The sequence below is a fragment of the Orycteropus afer genome, unplaced genomic scaffold (assembly GCF_000298275.1).
Source record: "Orycteropus afer afer isolate SDZICR_OR568_19922 unplaced genomic scaffold, OryAfe1.0 scaffold00113, whole genome shotgun sequence".
NCBI lineage: Eukaryota > Metazoa > Chordata > Mammalia > Tubulidentata > Orycteropodidae > Orycteropus > Orycteropus afer.
The window spans coordinates 6396110-6414969 of NW_006921700.1; the positions used below are offsets into that span (position 1 = coordinate 6396110).

The window sequence follows — 18860 nt, forward strand, 5'->3', positions numbered from 1 at the left end:
GGGGAATTGCAGTCAATGTCAAGAGACAAAATGTGTATGAACTGCTGTATGGGAAATGAATTTGCTCTGTAAACTTTCACCCAAATCACAATAAAAATTAAAAAAAAAAAACAGAGACAAGTAACAGAATAACAAAACAGGCAAGACACAGGTCACAGGTGTCAAATGAGGGGACCTTCGATGGATGGAATTGTGCCCTCCAAAAATAGGTATTGTAAATCCTCAATCCTACTGTACCTGTGGATGTAAATGCCACATTTGGGAACCAGGCTTTCTTTGTTACATTAACGAGACCATATTGATGTAGGATGTGTCTTCAACCAGTCACTTCTGAGATATACAAAGAGCAGATTAGGCCCAGAGAAGGAAGCGCACAGGGACACGTCACGTGGAGGATGAATACCACGGAGGAACAGAAACTGAAAAGACAGGGACCCCAGCCAGGGCCAGCAGATGCCTCCCTCTAGACCCAGTGCCCTGAGTTCAGACTTCTCGCCTCCTAATCTGTGAGGAAATGAATTTCTGTTCATTAAAGCTACGCGCCTGTAGTACTTCTGTTATAGCAGCACTAGGAAAGTAAGACAGGGACTGAATTATTCACTAAGCAAGCATTAAGTGAACATAACTTCCTGCATATGTCATACAGCATTGGTGATACCACAGTGAAGGAGACATGTCCTCAGCTTTCTCACAGTCTGGTCAGCAATAGTGGTTCACACTCACAGAGGAGGAGGGATTGCACACTCCCGCTGGTGGGCATGAGGGCTGGAGGGAGAGCAGGCTTGCCAGGGGAGGCAACCACTGAGCTTTTGTTTTGTTGATTGCTGTACTCTGAGCTCTTAGAATGGTCATTGGCACATGGTAAGTGCTTGTTTTAGTTCTCTAGTGCTGCTATAACAAATACCACAAGTGGGTGGCTTTAGCAAACAGAAATTTATTTTCTCACAGTTTAGGAGGCTGGAAGTCTGAATTCATGGCACCAGCTGTGGGGGAAGGCCTCTCTCTCTCTGTCGGCTCTGGAGGAAGGAAGGGCCTCGTCTCTTTGAGCTTCTGCTCCCAGGAGACCTGCTTGTGGCTTGGTATCTCTCTCTCCTTGTTTCTGTTCTGCTCCCTTGTTCAATCTCTTATATCTCAAAAGAGAGTGACTCAAAATATACCCTACACTAACGCTGCCTCATTAACACAACAAAGACAACCCATTCCCAAATGGAATTATAACCACAGGCATAGGCATTAGGATTGATGACCCATATTTGGGGGTGAAGTGGGGACATAATTCAATCCATAAATACTTGCTTTGTAAATATTTGTGAATGAAGTTGGAGTGAATGGGCCTAGGGGATGTACAGAGGAAATAGAGGAAACTGTCCAGAAACCATGGAGATGAGAAAGAATGGACCACTTGTGCTGTAAGAATTTCATAACGGCTGGGTCAGGGAGAGAGACTAGTTGCAGATGAAACTATAGAAAGAAAAAGCTGTTGATAGTGCTTGCATGCTTGTCCATTAGGGAGCTGGCTACAGTGATGGAGTTTAAACGGTGCGTGAGATCAGCATTGAAGAGTCTGGTGGCAATATTGAGAAGAGATTGTAAGGGGTTGAGCCTGGAGGCTGGAAGAGCATTCCTAGTGTCCTACATTAAACCAGGCATAACATCCACAGGGAGCTCCCTACAGTGTTGGGATGGAAGGCCTGGGGAAGGATCTACTTCTGAAACCCAGCCAGTGAAATCCCATAGATCACAGCAGTGTGATGCTCAACAGATCGTGGGAATGGCGCAGGACCAGGCAGTGTTCGGTCCGTTGTGCACGGGCTCACCATGACTTGGAGATCCACTTGACAGCAGCCAACAAGTAAGGTGCTGTCGAGACTTGTTGGAGCAGCTTGAAGAATAGAGGGGAGAGCGAGATTTAGGGGGCAAGGCTGAACGTTCCACAGGCTTAGGCGTGGACATGCAAACGGCCCCCACAGCTTTGTTGGACAGATGAGGAGCCTGAGACCAAGAGAGGGGAAGTCGCTAGCCCGTAGCCACAGAGTATGCTGACAAGCAGATGCTGGGACAGAATCCAATGCCTACCTCTGGTCAGATGCTCTGTCCATGCCGGACGGCCTGTGTTCTCTCCTGTTATCTTAGCCAAACTTGTCCTCAGGAAAGTCTCCAGCATCATCCTGGTTTCCACAGAAGAAGATGGGTGCCCAGGTCTGCTCACCCAGGCCTGTCTCTAACTGCAGCAGGACAGGCTTGAGGGTCAGTGGGGATGGTGAGGAGGAAGGGGTCCCCTGGAGATGGTGAGGAGCAAGAGGTCCCCTGAGGCTGCTTCTGGGCTCAGCCCTCATCCTGGAGGAGCTGCCTTCTCTGCCTGGCTACAAGGCTGACCTTGAATGACAGTTGTTATTTTAAGTAATTCATGTTGGAAGGAGGAAATGACTGAGAAAAATGTGAAAATGAGTAGCTATTGCAAGATGTGCGTGAAAAATGAAACAGGGAACATAAAGACAGATGAAGAGCCCAGCTGTTACTTCTGCTCCTTTTTATAGCAACCTCTGAGTCTGACTTTTCACACTGAGTAGGCACTCCTTAGCTCCGGGGTGATTTCCTGATGCAAGCCCTCATTAGCCCTGATGGGAGAGGAGGAGGATGGAGACTGCTGGGGTCCCAGAACCAGTGTGAGCCCTCAGAGAGCAGCCCCCACCTGAGTCCTCCCCTCCAAGAGGGCGTCCATGCCTGGCAGGAATTGGGAACCCTGCAGGAGAGGTTCCTTGGGCTCTGAATGCCAGCCCTTCCTTCTCTCACCTCCCTCCACTGACCACAGAATAGAGTGGCTGCCACCATCAGGACCCAGAGACATCCACAGACAGGTGCTTCTCACAGCAGCCAGGGATGCTGTTTTGGTTACTTCATGCTGTTCTAATAGAAAATACCACAAATTGGTGGCCTTAACAAACAAGAGTTTATTCTCTTATAGTTTTGAAGTCTGAATTCAAAGTGCCAGTCTCTAGGGGCTGGGTGAAAGCCCTTTGACCTTGATTCAGCTCTGCTTCTAGCTCCCGGCCCACTGGAGCTGGAGGTTTTCTTCGCTCAGGCAGCTGCTGGCTGCTGAGGCTGACAGACCCAAGGTCAACAAGTAAAAAGGCACAGTCCCAATACTACCAAATTACACAACAGACCATTGATTCAAGTCCATTAAGAATCCCAAGATTGGCAGACAACATTGCAGGCTGCTGAACAATGACTCGGCTACATGCAGGATGCAAGCATGCCAAAAGCTACAGACCATTCCCCAAGCTTCTCCTTATGTACTGGAAGCAGACCACATCCCCAAAGCAGCTGCTCTTCTGCTAACGACAGATTCCACCATGGAGTGCTGGTCTCATCATGGGAAATAACTACAAGCTGCCCAACCAAGTTGACATATAGTCTTAATTACCACAAGTGCAAAGGCGGTGCTTTCCATGAAACATGGGAAAATACTGGTTTCTCTCAAGTCATTCTTTCCTTTTTTGGAGGCAGATGGTAGGCCTAGTGCCCCTGTGCCAGTGCCCAAGCATGGTGAGTGTCACAGTGTCACAGAGGATCCGGCCAGATGAGCCAAAGGATGCTGAGCTTCCTTCAGGGGGGCTGTCCTGTTCCCGGAGCCCGCTGGACCTCTCTAGCTGACCTGCTGGGGCTCTGATTTTTCCCCTCTGTGCCAGCTTTGGGGTGAAGCATTGAAGGCTCTGGTTAAAAACCAAAGCCCATCCCAGGAGAGTGCATAGGTGATGCCGTTGGTTATTAGCCACTTACCACGGGCTTGCTTCTGGTGCTCGCGTGCTTTGCCCGTGCTAGGCATTATTGTGGGACGCGGGGGAAAGGGAGGCTTGTTCCTGACAGGGAGGCAGTCACCCCTCATGGGGACTGGAGCAGCTTCAGAGGAATGGGAGAGAAGTCAAAAACAGCCAGGTTGGGGGAAAGGCAGGCGGGAGGCAAGACCTCCTGCCAAGAGCAGGGGTGGAAGAGTGTTGCAGGAAGGGTTTCGGGAGAGTGAGTGAATTCTTGGAATTGTAGCCCTGAGGCTGCTGCTGTTGTTGTTATGTGCCATCGAGTCAGCCCCGACTCATAGCGACCCCTCCTTGGGTTTTCGAGGCAGTATCACTACAGAAGTAGGATTGCCCAACCTTCCTTCCGAGGAGTGGCTGGTGGGTTTGAACCGCCAGCCTTCTGGTTAGCAGTCAAGTGCTTTAGCCACTATGCTACCAGAGCTCCCCCTGAAGCGGCTAGGGAGAGGAAATGGCTTTGTCCAGGAGTGTGAGGGCTCAGTGGGGCTGGAAGCCAGGAGTCTGCCAAGTGCCCTACCACCACAATTGTATTATTTTTCGCCAGCAGTGTAGACAGCCTAAGACAGAGTGCCTGTCAAAGTCATCCCTGGCTGTGAGGTGGCAAGGCAGACACAGCAGGACGATCATTCACACCTTTTTTCCTTTTATTTGGAGCAGCAAATGAGCAGCAACTAGAGGAGGCTGTGTGACTGACTTTGGGCCAATGAGATGGAAGAGGAGAGATGTTGGCTGGAGAGCTAGAAGCCCCCTGAATAGGAGGCTAGGCTGCTGAGCTCTCCCTTTTGTTCTTCCCTCCTCTTCCATCCTCAGTCCTGCTGCTGGAATGTAGACTTCATGGCCAGAGCTCAAGCAGCCATATGGGACTATGAGGCAATGTGCTAAGAATGAGTGAACAGTAAGAAACTAGGAGCATCAGCCCCTGCTGGACTTAGAGCCACCAAATCACCTCCGGGCTGACTACCTCTAGGTTTCTTTTATGGAAGAGAGAAGTAAACTCTGATGATTTTAAGAACTGTTCCTTTGGGTTTTCTATCATATGCACTTGAGACCAAGTGTGAGGGAATTTTGAGTAATTGTGTGAATGTCAGTAAAGTGATTGGTCATGGAGTCTTCACAAAGGATGAGAAGTCAGGAGGTGGCCAGGACGTCAGCTCTTAGGGTACAGATATAGCAGAGTGGGTTGCTGGTGGTAGAAGAATTTAAGAAGCAGAAAACAGGAAGTTGTGGTTAGAAAACAGAATTTCTCAATGTATGTTTCCAGGGTTTGATAAGATTTGGTCATAACAATAGTTAGAGCTCATTTTCCTAAGTACTTCCTGTGTCTTGGGTTTCTCAGCAATTGGCATGTCTGATTTCATTGCTCATCGTAACTCTGAAAGGTAGTTTTATTTATTAGCCTATGTTATTGATAAAGAAACTGAGGCTCAGAGAGGTCCAGACACTTATCTAAGGTGACAAAACTGGTCGCTGGCTGGGCTTGTGTTAGGACACAGTTTGATTCCTGAGCCTAAGTCCCTAACCACCCCCTCTTCTGCCTCCCACCACAGGGGGGACTCTGAGTGGAGGGTGGAGAAGCAGGTGTGCACACAGGGGGCAAAAGCCTGGAAGGCTGCCTAGGGCTGCATCCTCTGGATGGATGTTTAACGCCCCCAAAATAGTGGCAGGAAGCAAGGTGGAGGGGAAGACAGCAAGCCACAGTTGTGTTGTTATGTGCCTTCGAGTCAGATCCGACTCATAGTGACCCCTCTTTGGGTTTCCGAGGCAGTAGCACTACGCAAGTATATTGCCCCATCTTCCTTCCGAGGAGTGGCTGGTGGGTTTGAACTGCCAGCCTTTTGGTTAGTAGTCAAGTGCCTTAGCCACCATGCTACCAGAGCTCCCAGCAAGCCACACTAATACACATTGAGTCCATGGACTGAGACAAGGAGAGAGTGGTACAGCTGGGAGATGCCAGCTGTGAAAGGCTATGAAAGAACTTGACATCCAGCCGCCCAGGAGCACACCGAGCCTGCTGCTGGGCCCTGTCACTCTGAGGGCTTGGAGGACAACACGGAAATCTGAGAAACCAGTTAGATTTCACCTGAACCGGAAGGAAGGCTGGAGTCTAGAACCAGAGGGCCTGGCTTCAGAACCCATTTCCACCCCTTCCTAGCTGTGTCACCTCAGACAAGTTAGTTCTTTGTGCCTTAGTTTTCACGTGTGTAGGCACAGTAACAAGTTGCTGTTGAACTGACCCCAAGTCAGGCTGACCCCATGTGTGTCAAAGTAGAACTATGTTCCATAGGGCATTTAGTGGCCGAATTTTCTGAAGCAGTCTGCCGGGCTTTCTTCCCAGAGGTGACTCTGGGTGGACTCAACCAGTCAACCTTTCAGTTAGCAGCTGGTGTGTTAACGGTTCGCACCACCCAGGGATATAATGTTGTTGTTGTTAGGTGCCATCGAGTCGAAACGGACTCATCGCGACCCTACACACAACACAGTGAAACACTGCCTGGTCCTGAACCATCCCCACAACCGTTGCTGTGTGGAGCCCATTGTTGCAGCCGCTGTGTCAGCCCATCTTGTATGAATTATCATCAGGGAAGCACTTAGAACGGTGTCTAGCATGCAGTGAGCCTTCAGTAACACTGTTTCAGAGAGCTTCAAGGAGAATAGGAGCCGTGACCAGGGTCGACCAGGACGTGGAGGGCAGATGACGAAAAGAGACTGCCATAGTGGGCAGGGGAGTCCACAGGACTGTGCCTCTCTTCCCTCAGCAGAACTCTGTCCCAAGGGAGACGCTGACTCTAGTCACCTGTACCTCACTCTGGACACGTCCCTAGGCCTCCCGTCCCAGACTCCTGATTGTCAGTCTTGATTTTCTAATATAAGAAAGGCCTGACCCTTTCTAAATAAACGTCTGAGCATCTGAGGAAGGGGTGAGTAGTTTTCCCATGAAGCCCCAAACCACATGCCCATAAATCCTAGCATGGAAGACAAGCAGTACCAGGGTCAGTGCCAACAGTATGTGTTGGATAATGACAGCATGAGTTTCCCCAGCTTTGCCAACGTGGCCAGTGGGCGGGGCCTAATTTGGGCAGTGAGGGGTTCACTGCCCCCCACTTCCGGCCTGGTGCCCTGCTCGCCAGCTCTAAGCCCTGGCTGCTGCCCAGCCTGGCTGTGGACACTACTACTGGCCCTGTCTGGTCCTGGAGAGTCCCACAGACTCTGTTTGCAAGGCCAGCTAATTACTCATTTGTCTCTGCAGCTATTCTTAGGGGTCTTTGGAGCCCAGTCCCACTGAGGGAGTTCGTTTTTATTAGCAAGTGTTGGAAGGCTACATTTGTGTGTCTGTTTAGGAAACATTCTGATGAGGCTGAGTTAAGTATTAGCAACCATGACAGTGAATCTTTTAAGGAACCAGGCAGAACAAGTGTGTGGATGGCCATGGGCCGGTGGGCAGGTCTCAACACTGTCTGGGTCAGGAGGGTGGCAGCTCCAGGACCCACCAGGCCAAGCCTCAGAGCCCCGGGTCTAGGCTTTGCTCTGCTGCTAGCTGCCTGTGTGATGTCAGCAAGTCAGGTCACCGGGGGCATCAGGTGTCAACCTATGGAATGGAAACATGAGTGTTTCCTTGCAGGACTTTGAAAAAACCCAAGCAACAGAATACAAGTGAAAGTGCAGTGACAGTAATGCAAGCCACCACGTAAGAAGTGCAGTCATGCCCCAGGTACCTTGGTAAATGCACAATCATCAGACATGACCCTCAGGATGGTGTTTGGAGTCAGTATTAGAGAGGTTACTTTTCTTGCCCAGATTCACAAAGCTAGTGAGTAGAGGAGCTGAGATCTAGATCTTGGTAAATCTGCCTCCAGAGTTCATGCTATTTCCATGGTGCCAAGGGAACTCTGGTAGTGCCTAAGGCGTTTGACTGCTAACCAGAAGGTTGTCGGTTCAAACCCACCAGCCACTCCTCGGAAGGAAGGTTGGGCAATCTATTTCTGTGGTGATACTGCCTCAGAAACCCAAGGAGGGGTCGCTATGAGTCAAGATCAACTCGACAGCAGTGAGTTTGGTTTCTTGTTTTTTTAGGAGGCAGAATGACCTTAAAAAAAGGTATACCCCTGGGGTAACTGGGAGGCCTGGAAAGTGAGGTGAGCAGAAGAGAAAGGGTGCTAGGGCAGAACTGGGAAGAAACGTGGAGAAAAGGAAAAGATTCAAGATAGACACATTAGATTGGGAAAAGCACAAGGTTAGTTCTGTGGGCTGGAAGGGTTTTTCTTAGTGGCGGTCACATGGATGTCTTCACTTTGTGATAATTCATGGAGTAACCAAAAAAACCCAAACTCATTGCCGTCAAGTTGATTCAAATCATTGCGACCCCTCCTTGGGTTTCCGAGGCCGTATCTCTATAGAAGTAGACTGCCCAATCTTCCTTCTGAGGAGTGGCTGGTGGGTTTGAACCGCCAGCCTTCTGGTTAGCAGTCAAATACCTTAGGCACTACGCCACCAGAGCTGGAACACTATAAATTGTGAACTTTTCTGTACATACATTATACATCTTATAAAGATTAAAAAGAAAGTTATTAAATTCAAAAATAATTTAAAAGCACATAGTCACTTTGTTTAAGAATCTGAAACTATCCGGGTAAAATTCCCAGGAGTCTAGGTCAGGATACAGATTCCAGGAACTGGAATTCTGGGAATTGCTGACTCTTCCTGCAGCCGACAGCTCCTAGCATGGAACTCACCATTGGTCGTCTTCCCTTCCTCCCCTTGCCCAGGCCAGACGACTGCTTTCGTCAGGTTACCTTGCATTTAGGTTCACATGTCTCCATTTAGCCAGTGAGAAGTGAGCAGAAATATTACATACCACTTCTGCAAATGTCCTCAAAAAGGGAAAGTCCTCCTTTCATCATGTCTTCTGTCTTGTTGACTGGACCTTGCGTGTGATGGCTGGAGCTCTGTTGTCCGCCCTGGAACATGAGGATGAGGACCACATCCTTGTCAGATACCAGAGAAATGAGCCGAAGGATCCTGGATCTTCACTTTTTAGAATGGAACCAGTCCCACAGCCTTGGATTGCTGCTTCTGAACTTCTGTTACATGGCATAGAAAAAATGCATCTCCTTATGAAATCTTATTATTTTGAGGATTTCATTGCTGAACCTGATTCTAACTTCTACGCCCTCTCCTCAGGAAAGAACAGTGGCCTTTCCTTGACCTCCTTAGACCTTTTGGCTAATCAAGGATCTGATGGGAATTTACCCTTTGATCTGACCTAACATTGGGAAGCCATGGGGTCACTCACCACCCTGAATGATGCAATTAATCTCTACAAGAGAGAGCCCTCCCAGGAAAGCTGAAAGGATGACCCCTAATGTATATTTTAGGGGATTCAGGGGTCTTTTTTATTATATACTGATTTATAAGAGTATACAGCTGTGAGGCTTTCTACTCAAACACAAATGATTCTAAACCAAAACCAAACTCACTGCCATCCAGTCAATCCGACTCATAACGACCCCTCCTTGGGTTTCCGAGGCTGTATCACTACTGAAGTAGATTGCCCAATCTTCCTTTCAAGGACTGGCTGGTAGGTTTGAACTGCCAGCCTTCTGGTTAGCAGTCAGATGCCTTAGGCACTCTGCCACCAAAGCTCCCACTATGCTATCAGAGCTCCTCAAATGATCCTAGATAGGGACAATTGGTTACATTACCTCCTGTGAGTTAGAGAATTTTGATGATGAACGGGAGCTTGGAGGATCACATAGCCCAGGGGTTTTCAAACTGTGCTCCGACATGCCTTTGTATTGTACAGTGGTGCCTCAGAGGCTGCTCTTTAGGGAGAGAAGGGGATAAGGGGGAGAGGAGGGACAGAGAGCACTCGTTTGTTTTGAAGCAGGGTTTTGCTGCTGGAAAAAGTTTTGGGAGATTTATGTAGGAGATCCTTGATGGAGAGGGAGAACAATGTGGAACAAAACTCAAAATCATTTGGAGGAAAAAAAAAAAAAAGGTGGAGGGGACTAGGTTCGCTGGTCCGATAGAGCCTGGTGGAACCACTGAGACTGTGGCCCCTAACTGCCCTTCAGGTCTGGAACTGAACCCATACCCGTGGTTTCCAGCCAAACAAAAGACAGGCATATGAGTTGAACATTTACCTCAAGTAGATACTCTCCTTGGAGAAAACAATCATGGGAGAACGAAGGGCTGCTTATGCACAGGGAGACAGCTCAGGGCGCAGGAGAGTATGGAGGGATGGACACTGGGAAGAGGTAACTATGGGGAAGACGTGGGAGGGGAGCTGTTGCATTGTGGTAAACTGTGGTCAATGATGTCAGACAAAGTGTATGTGAACTGCTGTATGGAAAGTGAATTTGCTATGTAAATCTTCACCCAAATCACAATTAAAAAAAAAAAAAGTTTTTTTTGGAAAAAAACAAAACATAGTTTTTATTTTATAGGTTAAAAAATCTCAGTTTACCAAAAAGTTAAGTCTGGACTGAGACAGCCAGTGAGTAGCAGAATTCTCTTCACAATTCCAGACTCTTTATGTTAGTTTAGACATGGACTAAGGAAAGGAGGAAGCTCTGGTAGCATAGTGCCTAAGGCACTTGACTGCTAACCAGAAGGCTGGCAGTTCAAACCCACCAGCCACTCCTGGTAAGAAAGGCTGGGCAATCTACTTCCATAGTGATGTTGTTGTTTTTGTGTGCCGTGGAGTCAGATCTGACTCATAACAACCCTTCCTTGGGTTTCCGAGGCGGTATTACTACGGAAGTAGATTGCCCAACCTTCCTTCCGAGGAGTGACTGGTCCCTAGTGTTAGGGCCTCGGAAACCCAAGGGAGGGGTCCTTATGAGTCGGGTCCGACTCGATGGCAAATAACAACAAGGAAATGAAAATGGAGCTCTGATGGCCTAGTGCCTAAGGCGTTTGACTGCTAAGCAGAAGGCTGGAAGTTCAAACCCACCAGCCACTCCTTGGAAGGCAGACTGGGCAATCTACTTCCGTAATGATACTGCCTTGGAAACCCAAGGAGGGGTCGCTATGAGTTAAATCGACTTGAGGGCAGTGAGTTTGAAGGAAATGAATAGGGACACCCAAGACAGGCAGGTCTGGCGGGAGGAGGTTGAAGGGCAGCAGTTCCTGGTCTGTCTGGGCTTCAGCAGGGATGCTGAAAGTCGTAGGCAGCAGGCAGCCCTGCACACTTTTAAATAGTCAAGTGCCAATGAGGATGGAAGAACTAGAAGGAAGACACAATGCAAAGAATGCATAAGCTGTGAATGGGCACTGAACTATAGAAAATTAGAGTAAAATATATATTTTTTAATGGCAAAAAACCGGCAGAGGGCAGGGCCTCCACTGGCCAGTCCTAAGCGAGGAAGGAAGAAGAGATGCTGTTGGTGGAGGCAGGCGCTGGGGCACTCAAAAGTACTGCAGGAGTTACTCAAAGCAAACCAGCACGGCCCATTAAATAACAGTCCAAAATAAAATGCAAAATGTGTACAACAACAAGAGAAAACACAACACATAACATGCAAACAGACATGTGCTATGTTGATATTGATCACAGTAACTCAACTGATGAAAACTATTTTTTTGTAAACCATTAGGCGCCTTGCAAAAGCAAGGCCTCAAAAAATTGGTTTGAAACTCAGAATTGGTTCTCTCCACGGAAATCTTTAGTAAAAGGCGAAAGATTTATACGATCTGAAGAGAAACCAGAGTATGCTATAATGCTTGCGGACACACTACTCGGGTAGCTCTTACACCTAACTTAGTAACGGTGACTAAAACCATAAAAGAATTAATGACGTCTACCTTTTTTCCTAATAATTCTGTGGCAGTGTTCCCATTTTGAGGCCATAAGAAAAGGAGAATCTAATTGGTTTAAAGTCGAAAGTGATCCTTTGTGCAATGCATCGCGGATATGCAAATAAGCCTACGTCATCAACCTCGGGCTGGGCTTGGGGCCACCACTAGGGGGCAGAGCGGAGAGGAGACTCTTCAGGGATCAACATCCGAGCCTTATCCATCCAGCAAGTCTGACTTTGTTTTAAAATTGGCGCGCCAACAAAAATTTATATTGAATTAAAAAAACATAAAAAAGACTTGACGACAAAAGTGTCAGTGGGGAAGGAAGGAGGACATTGAGAACACTTGATCAACTTCAAAAATTTGTCGAGACTCAACTCTTGGAAAATATCCCCCGTTACCTGCTTAACTGCTCTAGCGGAAAAGATGGGGGTGTGAACCCTCCCAGAGGCGCCTCACTAGACGGTCCCGGCTGTCTGCTGCTGAAAGGTCACACACAGCCTTGAAGAAAATATTAAAGATCCACTCTGCACACCTGGGGTCACCATGAGTCACAATGGACCAGACAGCGAACGACAAGAACATCCAAGACCGCAGTGAAACAGGCTGTTTACCTCAGATGTGCTTAGCTTTATAGTTTATAAAATGCTGTTACAGTTTTACATTTAACGCTCACAGACCCCCACTCTGAGGGATTGTTGTTGGGTGCCTGTCGTTGAGTCCATTCTGACTCATAGCGACCCCATGTGACAGGGTGCAAGTGACCATAGGGTTTTCTAGTGGTTAAGGCGTTGATTGGGCAGCTAACCAAAAGATTCGGCAGTTCGAACCCACCAGCTGCTGCGTGGGAGGAAAATGAGGTAATCTGCTTACCTAAAGATTTAGGGCCTGGGAAACCCTATGGGGGTCGCTAGTTGGAATCACCTGATAAACTCTGAAACCAAACTCACAGCCATCAAGTCAAGTCTATCCGACCTCTCCTTGGGTTTCCGGGGCAGTAACACTAGGGAAGTAGATTGCCCCATCTTCCTTCCCAGGAGTGGCTGGTGGGTTTGAACCGCAGGCCTTCTGGTTGGCAGGCAAATGCCTTAGGCACTATGCCACCAGAGCCCGCTGACATTGACAAGGAACTTGACATTGACAAGGAACTTGCTTATATGAGAAGCATACTACACAGAAATTTCAGAGAGCCAAGGAGAGAGGAGAAGAGGAAACCTCCTAAAGGAGCTGTGGCACTGAAGATGGTCCAAGATGGTGGTGGGTTTGGGGAGAGAAAGAGAGGGAGAGACCAAGAGAAGGACAAAGGGAGGGAGAGAGAGAATGAATGTGAATGAGCCAGGCAGAATGGCCCGGGAAGGGGTCCTGCAGCACAGAGCTGGTGGGAGAGGCATGGAAGAGGGGCCCAGACGCAGAGCCAGTGGAACAGCAGAAAGCCGGCGCTGGGACGGCAGCAGCCCGTTTGCTACGCCAGCCATGAATTGGGCCCGTTAGCAGCAGAGAGGCCAGGAACAAAACCAGAGATGGCCGAGTGCAGGACTAACAGAGAGGCTTGTCTGTGGGCATGGCCAAGAAGGAGCGGAGAGCTGTCTTGGTCGGCTGCTGTCTTGACTGATGAAGTTGATCCTGTCTCCTGAGTTGTATCCTGTTATTTCCAAGTTGATCCTGATCCCAAGTTACTGCCCTAATAAATTGCATAACTGTGAATATCGTCTGTGAGCTTTGTTTGTGTGGCCATTACAGATCCAACCCAGCAGAGGAGTAAAGAGTGCCATGGAGGGAGGCTGGTGTCAGAAATCCGAAAAAGTTGGAGAGTAGAGATATGTCCGACCTTCATTTCATAGGAACCAGCTTCCTCTTGATTCTGATGCTTATCCCTTGGGGATTTAGGTGAGTTCAGACCCCTTTTTACAACATTCATTTCTTCTAAATCCATAAACTCTAGCCCAACTCAAAATCCAAACGCACTGCCATGGAGTCTATTCAGTCTCTTAGTGATCCCATAGGACAGAATAGAACTACTCTATAGGGTTCCCAAAGGTGCTCTGGTGGCACAGTGCCAAAGGCATTTGACTGCTAACCAGAATGGTGGCGGTTCAAAGCCCCCAGCGAACATGGGGCAATCTACTTCCAAAACCCATGCTATGAGTTGGAACTGAGTTTGGTTTTTGTTTTATAGCATGTCCAAGGCTATAAATCTTTATGGAAGCAGACTGCCACATCTTTCATGCATGGAATGGCTGTTGCGTTCCAACTGCCTACCTTTTGGTTAGCAGCCAAACACTTTAACCACTGTGCCACCAGGGCTTCTGACTCTAGCGTGGTGGTCCCTTATCCTGGCTGTACCCCAAACCAATTAAATCTACAAGATGGGGGCCGTAATAGGGGCACTTTTTAAAAGCTCCCAGGGAATTGAAAATGCAGTCAGGGCTAGGAACCATAGTGCCCGGTGAGTAGGCCACTTTGATCACTATCTGGAAAGAGTGAGCACGTGAGTGAACCTGTAGGTAGCTGCAGCTAGCTCCCTGAAGCTCAGTCACCTGCCTGGAGAGAGGGTGACTCTTCCTGTGTGCACAACGAGCTCCAAAGGTTCAACAGGTAAGCTCTTGGCTGCTATCTGAAAGCTGGTTCCTTTAAACCCGGTGTCTCCGCAGGCTAAAGACCTCGTATTCGGCTCCCTGCTCTGGTGTAGATTACAAGCTAGAAACCGTAGGGGGCAGTTCTACTCTATCTTACGGGGTAGCTATGACTCAAAAAAATCTACAGCACACACAACAAAAAAATAATTTTCACGAAAGAATTGGGGTAGCTCAATATGATAAGCATTAAGCAGCCGTTTTTATTTCTTCCTCTCCCGGTTCTGACCACGTACTGAGAGATTCCCTCCCGAAAACTTTCTTTCCTGAAGCAAAACATTACCGCAAGGGCAAGTTCTAGATTGCTAGAAAACAGCAAGTTTTCCGACCCGACCAACCATTTTTCTAACTTTTAGAACTATAATTAGCCTTACATATGCAAGGCCTCAAAAAATTGATTAAGAACTCAGAATTGTTCCTCTCCACGGAAATCTTTAGTAAAAGGCGAAAGATTTATGCGATTTGAAGAGAAACCAGAGTATGTTGTAGTAGCGGGGGGACAGAGTACTCGGGTAAATCTCACACCTAACTTACTAATGGTGACCAAATACAGGAAAAGAGCTAATGAGCTCTACCTTTTCCTCTAATAAATCCGTGACAGTGTTCCATTTTGAAGCCATAAGAAAAGGAGAATCTAATTGTTTTAAGGTTGAAAATTGTTCTCTCTACAACGCATTGCGTATATGCAAATGATATGTGCGTCATCATCTCTGGTTTCCGGAAATCATTAATCCGTTTTCGGGCTGGGCCTGGAACCACCACTAGGGGGCAGAGTGGAGGCCAGACTTTTCAGGGATATAGCCCTGAGCCCTGAAGAAGATGGATCGACACAGTGGCTGCAACGATGGGCTCAAGCGAACGTAGCAAGGGCTGTGAGGGTGGCGCAGGATCGGGCAGTGTTCGTTCTGTTGTGCACAGGGTGGGTGAGTCCGAGTCCACTCGAGGGCACCTAATAACAACAACAGACCTGAGTCCTGTCCACCCAGCAAGCCTGACTTTATCTGTTTTAAACTTGGCGTGCCAATAAAAATTTATATTAAATTAAAAAACAAAAACAAACAAAGACCATTAGAAAAAAGTGTCAAGAGGGGAAGAGAGCAGTGAGAAGACTTAACCGACTTCAGAAGTTTTTGAGACTCGACATTTGTAAAATTAACCCGGTTACCTGGATAAGTGATCTAGCTGAAAAAATTACAGCCTTGGAAACCTTATGGGGCAGTTCTACCCTGTCCTATAGGGTCGCTGTGAGTGGTAATCAATGGCAACAGGTTTGGGTTTTAGTTAGTTTGTTTAATCTTTATGGAAGCAGATTGCCTCATCTTTCTCCTGCAGAGCACCTGGTCAGTTCGAACCACCAAACTTTTTGCAGCTGAGCGCTTAACCACTGCACCATCCGGGCCCTTTCCTTTGAGGGATGTCAAACCAAAACCCAAACCCACTGCCACCGAGTGGATTCCAACTCATAGCAACCCCCAGTTGGGTTTCTAAGGCTGTAAATCTTTATGGGAGTAGATTACTTCCTCCTCTGTTGGAGCAGCTGGTGGGCTTGAACCACCGACCTTCTGGTTAGCAGCCAAATGCCTTCCCCACGATGCCACCAGAGCTCCTTCCCTTTGGTGGATATGTACTGTATTTCCCAGCTTGTTGTTGTTGTTGTTGTTATGTGCCGTCGAGTCAAACCCGACTCATAGCGACCCCTCCTTGGGTTTCCGAGGCAGTATCACTACGGAAGTAGGATTGCCCAACCTTCCTTCCGAGGAGTGGCTGGTGGGTTTGAACCTCCAGCCTTCTGGTGAGCAGGCAACTGTCTTAGCCACTATGCTACCAGAGCTCCCATTTCCCAGCTTACAGGTGAGCAAAGGAGTGGATCAGAGAAGGTAGGTGTGTTTCCCCAGCTCACAGAGCGTGTCTCCTGCTGACTGCCAGTCCTGAGCTCTTTCCCACCACCTGTCAATGCCTCCCACACCCCAGGGCCTGCAGCCACTTTCTCCTGCCTCGTCACAGCCTGTGCAGCCAAACACCAAGGCATTCACACAACAAACATGATCTGTTTCCACACTTGTCAGTTGCTTGGCTGCCTGGCTTTTGATTTTTACTATGACCCAGGTGATTGTAACCGCTTTAGTACCGGTAAACAATAAACTCTGTGTGTGTGTATGGGAGGATGAACAGGAGGCAGAGCCACACATGATACTGTATGTTATGGACTGAATTGTGGCCCCCCAAAATCTGTGTTGTAAATCCTAACTCCTATACCTGTGGTTAGAATCTCATTTGAGAAGGGGTTTTATTTGTTATGTTAATGAGGCAGGATTAGTTCATGCACTGCCATTGAGTCCATTCTGACTCATAGGGACCCTTTAGGGCAGAGTAGAACTTCCCCGTGGGGTTTCCAAGGCTGTAAATCTCCACGGAAGCAGACCATCTCATCTTTCTCTAACAGAGCAGTTGGTAGGTTCAAACTGCCAACCTTTTGGTTAGCAGCCACAAGCTTTAACCACTACGCCACCAGGCCACCTTATATTAGTGCAGAGTACGTCTTGAATCAGTCTCTTGAGCTGTGAAAAGCAGATTCAGCAAGCCAGCAGGCATGAACTGAATTGAGGCAAAGATCCATGCCACGTGATCGCCTAGGGCCTTCCCCCAGAGTGAACAGAGACAGAAGACTTCCCCAGAGCCTACAACACCCTGAATTTGGATTTCTAGTGCTAAGGAGGCTGGCAGTTCAAACTCACCAGCCACTGCTTGGAAGGAAGATGGGGCAATCTACTTCCGTAGTGATACTGCCTCGGAAACCCAAGGAGGGGTCGCTATGAGTTGGGGCTGACTCGATGGCACACAACAACAAATTGTGAGAAAATAAATGTCTGTTCTTTAAAGCCGCCCACTTGTGCTAGGTAACTAAGACACTGTACAAGGCGCTGAAACATTTTGGGATGCTGGAGGGGGATGTCTCCCCACCCTACCGTTTTTTGCCATTAACACTGTGCATAATCACAGCAACAGTGTTCCGCTAAAAGAAGGAAAGGGGTAAATAAATGGAAAAAAGTGCTACTCCCCTGGGGTCATGGGGGACTGCCTCCCCAACATACAGTCCATCTCCATTTATATAAAAGCCATGTGCCTTCTGGAATTGACCCCAGCTCCTGGGGAGTTCTTAGTGAAAAACCACACCTAACTAATTGCTTTCAAGATAACTCCAACTCATAGCAACCTCATGTGTGCCAAAGGAGAAGTGTGGGCCACACGGTTTTCAGTGAGGGATTTTTTTCAAAGCAGATCTCCAGGACTTGAGGCACCAACCTTTCTGTTAGCATTTGAGCATATTAACCTCAGAGTTCTTAGTCCACTATGCCTGTAGCCATCTTACCTTACTCCTTGTCAGTGATTGGTTCAGGAACCCAAGTGTCAGCCAATCAGTGCATGGCATCCCCCTGGTGATTATTATTGGTCCGAGTTTAAGGAGCATCTTTCTCTCTCTCTTTCCTGTGTTATTGTCCCAATTGCTGCTGGCAACTATCATATGACCACGGGGACAGCCAGCTTGGGAAGAAGCCTATATACTACCGACGGCAGAAGCAGAGGATGGAAAGAACCTGGGTCCTGGAAATACTGATTAGCCAATTGTGGAGCCCGCCCTGCCTCTAGATTTCCCGATATGTGAGAGAATAAGTTCCAAGACACTTGCCTGCTAACCAGACGGCTGGCGGTTCAAACCCACCAGCCACTCCTCGGAAGAAAGGTTGGGCAATCCTACTTCCGTAGTGATACTGCCTCGGAAACCCAAGGAGGGGTCGCTATGAGTCGGGGCTGACTTGACGGCACATAACAACAACAACAACATGGTTCCTGTAACTTTAAACTGATACCTTGAACTTTAGGACACAAAAATTTACTGTATCTCCAGAAGTGGGGATGGAATTTTACCAAAACCAAAACCAAAACAACAACAAAAAACAACCCAAACTCACTGCCGTTGAATCGATTCAGACCCATATTGGTTTTCCAAGATTGTAAATCCTTATGGGAGTAGATTACCCCATCTTCCTTTGGTGGAGCGGCTGGTGGGATTGAACCACCGACCTTTTGATTAGCAGCCAAATGCCTTATCCAATATGTCACCAGAGCTCCTTCATGGTAACCAGGGACATGCATTTATGAGAGAGTTGACCAAAGTCAGAGGGCAATTTACTTTTTGCATGGGGCTCTGAATGTCACATAGTGTGGACCAAAGGTCAGCAAACTAGAGCCCATGGGCCAAGTGTGGCCATCCTACTAACTTATGTATTGTCTGTACTTTTACACTCTAACGGCAGAGATGAATAGTTGCAACAGAAACCATAGAACCCCCAGAACCCCCACCATTTACTATGTGGCCCTTCCAGAAGTTTGCTGACCCCTGGGGTATACCACTGTCTACCTGGCCTAAAAGTAATGACAGTCTGGGCAGACCCACAGTAAGTAAGGCTTTGTTGGTGAACTGCTGTCATACTGGTGTCTACACTCGTGGACAGTGATGTTCAGGGTGTTCGGGCAGAACCCATCAATCTCAGTGTTCATAGGTAAGGGTTGACATGGTTGGATGACGAGAAATTTTGTGTGAAATGAATCCTGT

General features: G+C 48.0%; 2 non-coding genes across 2 annotated transcripts; both read right to left on the bottom strand.

Annotated features, from left to right (window-relative positions):
• Positions 1-11411: 11411 nt before the first annotated feature.
• LOC122150281 lies at positions 11412-11527 on the bottom strand. The gene has a single exon (XR_006163582.1). It is a non-coding gene; the product is annotated as a U5 spliceosomal RNA (small nuclear RNA).
• A 3084-nt stretch (positions 11528-14611) lies between these two features.
• On the bottom strand, positions 14612-14727 carry LOC122150277. The gene has a single exon (XR_006163578.1). It is a non-coding gene; the product is annotated as a U5 spliceosomal RNA (small nuclear RNA).
• Positions 14728-18860: the final 4133 nt, after the last annotated feature.